The sequence below is a fragment of the Nicotiana tomentosiformis genome, chromosome 8 (assembly GCF_000390325.3).
Source record: "Nicotiana tomentosiformis chromosome 8, ASM39032v3, whole genome shotgun sequence".
In the NCBI taxonomy this organism is placed as follows: Eukaryota; Viridiplantae; Streptophyta; class Magnoliopsida; order Solanales; family Solanaceae; genus Nicotiana; species Nicotiana tomentosiformis.
Window position 1 is genome coordinate 90,215,844 of NC_090819.1, and position 5,037 is coordinate 90,220,880.

The window sequence follows — 5,037 nt, forward strand, 5'->3', positions numbered from 1 at the left end:
TATTTTATGCTCTTCGGGAATCACAAAAAAAATTGGTTCTTCACAACAAAATCCTTATAAAGTTAATTGAGCTTGTTGCCGAAGGCAAAGTCGGTTTTAGTAAACCATATGGAAACATTAGGTCCATATTTTCCCCTCTTCCTCAAGTAGTAAAAGATGAGTTACAAGTGTTGAGACAGTAAAAAAAAAAAGAAACAAAAACTACAATCAGTAATAAATAATTCAAAGTGATACCAATATACAATGCATATTTTTTAACTATACAAACTTATATAAAGTTATACAAATATATACAAAGTTATACAACATTATACAAAGTTATGCAATGATTATATACAAAGGGAACAAATGCATCAACATCATCCACGAAGGGATGCTTGATATCAAAAATGTATATGTGTGCTAATCCTGATGCCCACAAATCAAAAACTGGCAAATATGGAGATCTAACATATTTTGCTGGTAGTTTCTGTGGAACCAACAATTTAGGAGTGATGTTATCCTCTTCTACTTCAATGACGCGTGCTTTATGACCACAATTTGGGACATCTGTAGCGCAGCTAAATCTTCATCGCTAATATCTTCCCAAAATATATCGGACTTCACAATATCATTTGCTGCCCCTTAGACAAAGAAAAAAGCATCAATCAATTTTTAAAAAAATAAAGATAGATAAAATATAAAATAAGAGTGAAAAATAAATACCAAGAATACCACCGTCAGTAACTCACTCGTTTTCCCTGACACCTAAATCCATTTGGTTAGCTAGTGGGTTTTTTTCATGTGCTTGATCACCAAAGGCAGGAACATCATCATATGAATATCCATCATGGTCGCCGATGCCAAATGTATTATCACTAGCGACGAGTGACAAATCTAATAAAAAAACAAAAATAAATAAGGTCATATGTAATTTGTTATATACTAAACAGGATATAAAACCTATAAAACAGTACCTTAAAACCAAGAAACTCATCCCTTGTTTGCTTGATTTTCTTAAATTTTATATGACCGAATAATTTTTCAAAGGAAGAAACAACATAATTGTTGAGTGCCGTAATTTACCCCGTAAGCTATACAACAACAACAAAAAAAAAAAAAAAGAATATTTACAACCAACAAATCATGTGTATACAAAAAATACCTAACAAACTATAAAAAGAAGGTCAAGTTGTAGTACCTTTGCAATGTCACCCCTTATTTCATCTACTTCACACTTCAAGCCATCAACGACCACCAAAAGATCACGACTCGGTTTATGTTACTGCTCCATATTCTGAGAATGAGGTTGTTTAGGCTGCTGCTCTACAGTTCGAGGACGAGGTGCAGGTATAAAGTCATAAACATCATTGTGAAAGGCAGACACTTCCCTTGATACGACATCATTGGCGTTGCATCTTCAAATAACACAACGATGTTCAGCCTGGATATCTCTTCAGTAGTAGGGTAAATGTTCCTGTATTTCAACTGCATCAAGCAAAAAAATATTATATATTAGTATAAGAAAGGAAATTGTAACATATTAATGATTATACATACTTATACAAAACTGAAATGATACGTGAAGAAGTACAAAAAGTTTACCTGGTTAATACCCGGCATGATCACACCACTAGTCAAGCCGTATATGATGGAGTTTTGGTGACTTTCCAATTAAGAATGTGTGACAGATTATTGCAAACGCGAACGCCTAGCTTATTGTCAACTGGACAACAACATCAAATAAATCATGTCTGGAATGCAAGTGACAAACCCCCGAGCCTATACATCGGCAAATAGTCACACTGTTTATCCTCATAGTCATGAGAATCTCTTCAAATGACTTTTTCCCCATGCATAGTTCTGATATTGACCACTTTCCATGATATCAAAATTATCCTTTAGAATAGTATGATCATTGGTTCTTGAGAATAGGAAATGATGGACGAACGCCATCAAAGCCATCTTGAACGCATCATCGTCCGACTTAATTCATTTTTGTTAAAGTGATCAAGAAGCTGCCCCTTATTATTGATTTTCCCTTCTCTTGGAAAATACTCCAATAGCAACATATTAACCTCAGCTTTGGCATATACAGTGGTATCGTCTTCTACACACTTCAATCCATTGATAACAATAAATTCTCTAATGCTAAAATGTTACAAACAATTATTAAGTTTTAACCCACAACTCTCTTTCCTTTCTAGGAACAACTTCCCTCAACAACATACAATGTATAAGTTGATTCTGAATCTTAAACGGTGGAAGATACAGGAAGTAGCCAGAACATCTATTATGGAACTTCTGCAGTTGTGTATCAGTCAAGTATTTTCTCAAAATACCGACAATGTTGGTCTCGATATGGAAACTAATCACGGCGCAAAAATATTCACTGGTTGTCCAACCTGCATGTCAAAAAAGAAGAAGGAATAAATCAACGAGAAAAAAATACACTTTGTCTAAACTTGTATAAAGCATGTACAAAAATTGCATAGCTGCATTTAAGCATTGCAGATGCAAAAATCATAATATTTATACAAGTTTACACAAAAAAAGTTGACAACAAATTAGTACCACTACAAGAAATACCTTCAACTTGGCTTTTTCTCTGATTGAATTTGAGTCGAGTGGCAGCTTTGTACTTTGGATATACCATCAAGATACTTTCAGTGTCATTGACGATCTTTTTCTTCTTTCTGTTACACACAAGGGCTCGCATCATCATCTCCCTTTTCTCTTTTGTTGTTTCACACGAAGGCTCAAAACATCATCTCCCTCAACCATAACAGCTTTCAGCTTCTCTTTAGCTTTCTCGTATCGATCACATTTCTTAGTCCTCATCCTAGCCATCTTAGCAAGCTTATCAACTTTTCCCGTCTGCAAGCGTGTCAATCGAGTAGTTTCCCGTTGATAACTTTTTCTAGGAGCAGAAGGGGACTCAAAATTATCATCATCGTTGGGGAATTCAATATTTTCATATGCTTTAAAAATAAGTGTCGAACAGTCGAAGGCAAGTTTATCAAATTTTTAGTATCAACATTTCTCCCTTTAACAGAAATCTTCTTCCTCGTTTTAGAAGCAGATTCAATCACATTTGTCGGGGAAAAAGCAAACAATAAGACTTACTATTAAATTGATAAAATCACATAGCAACACAATGACAAATAATAACAATATAAAAATATTTAAAAAGTGAAAAAAAAACTTAAAACAATAAAAGTTGCATAGTCCCATAAAGTCTTAAAGCAACAACGTTTAGCTAGAAACAATTTATACACTAAAAGCAAAAAAAAAAAAAAATAGAAAAGCAAAGTTACATAGAAACAACATTTAGAAATAGAGGCTATGAAGTCAAAGCAGCTACTGCTGAAAATGAACTAACATAGAAAAACGCTAAACCAAATATAACACAGCAAAATTTGACAATAAATAAACGAGACATTATATAATAAAAAAAACTCCACATTGCACCTAGAAATTAAACCCACGTTATAGCAAAAATCAAAAATAAAATTATACCCTAAAAAGCAAGATAAAAAAGACATGCAAACAAGAATAGCAACGTTACAGTATGAACGGAAGTAGAAGGAACAGAAATCAAAAGAAAAATATAACCACAACATACAACAAAATCAAAATAAAAAAACAAAAAAATGAAAACCCTGCAACCAAAAGTCAGAAACTAGAGCAAAATTAAATTGAAAATCGAGCATTACCTGAACAAAAATCAAAGAGCACAAAAACTAGAGCAAAATCATTTGGAGAGGAAGCAATAACGTCGGGATTTTACAGAGTTGCAAACCTTGTGAAGGGGAGAGAAAAGCAGAGAAGAAGAAAGAGAAAGAAGAAAACGCTAAATAACAGATATTAGATGTGGGCTAAGGGCTGAAAAGTAGTTGGGAAAAAAACATAAATAGCCGGCCCATTAGTCTTTACCACTCCTCTTAGCCCTAAAAACTTATAAAAATAGCCCTAAAATAATGTAACCATATCAAATGGTGTAACGGATTTTTTGGGCAAACACAATCTTGCTTTTCTCTCTCTTCCCCCTTTCTTTGCTTTCTCTCTCCTTCCCTTTTCTTCTTCCTCCTCTTCAAAATTTCAAAGGACCTTAATAATGGAGCTTCTCTTAATTTCACTGGCACAAATCACAAAAACCTCGGCGTAGTCATTTTCTTTGTCATTTCCTCTCTTCGATGTATATATACTATGTATAAACATTATGCAGTGTATGCTTGATGTATAATCACTATAAATCTGGGTACAATCAACATATATACATTATACGCTTAGTTATACAATGATTATATGCTGAGTTATACAATAATTATACAGTGATTATGCACCAACCCTCTGTCTCCTTCTCTTCGTGTTCATGAGCAAGCTGTAAAATTCTTATCTATCAAACTTTTTCGAAATGTATTATCGACTCTAACACCATTATTGCCGGATTGATCCATTGCTTCGGGAATTGAACCTGTTGCTAGACTCACAAGTTCAGAAAAAGTTATGAAATCAACAAAGAATTATCAAGGCCTGAGCATAATGAAGGTCAAATTATATAAAAGATTTTGATTATCGATTTGGATCACTACTGAAAAAAGGGGACGGCTGCTATAATTTAGGTTTGAATAAGATGAAAAAAAATTGGTCTTTTTCTTGTCTTGTGAGGTGGGCCATAAGAACAAAAAAATGGAAAAGGTGGAGAAGATGATTGAGACTGGCAGACAGCTGATTTTGAAAGAGTGGGGAAGATGAATGGTTAGGTCTAAGGCTTTTTTTTTTAAGAAAAGAAAAGAGAAATCTTGGGAAAGAAAAGGAGAAAATTGACATATTAGGGAGGTGGCTATAAACATGAAATAAAATTACCGCAGGGCTATTAAGTGTAATAAAATGAGATTAGGTTTATTATAAGTTTATAGTTTATATGGGCTACTAATTCACTTAATTGTTCAAAGTAGTTTTCAGGTTATATACAACCTGAACCAATCCGAGCAAGACTAAAAAATATGGGCCCAATTTTGTTTACATATTGGGCCAGTTATACTAGCCCGTAAT

At 33.6% G+C, this 5,037-nt stretch overlaps 1 long non-coding RNA gene across 2 annotated transcripts; it reads right to left on the reverse strand.

Annotated features, from left to right (window-relative positions):
- Window positions 1-237: 237 nt before the first annotated feature.
- On the reverse strand, window positions 238-4,782 carry LOC104095162 (uncharacterized). Of its 2 annotated transcripts, none has more exons than XR_686073.4 (6): window positions 3,696-4,782; window positions 2,569-2,899; window positions 1,585-2,384; window positions 1,181-1,467; window positions 732-876; window positions 238-623 (listed from the first exon to the last, which is right to left on the reverse strand). It is a non-coding gene; the product is annotated as an uncharacterized lncRNA (long non-coding RNA). The 2 variants fall into 2 exon arrangements; XR_686074.4 differs by having other exon boundaries at window positions 706-876.
- Between the last annotated feature and the right edge of the window lie 255 nt (window positions 4,783-5,037).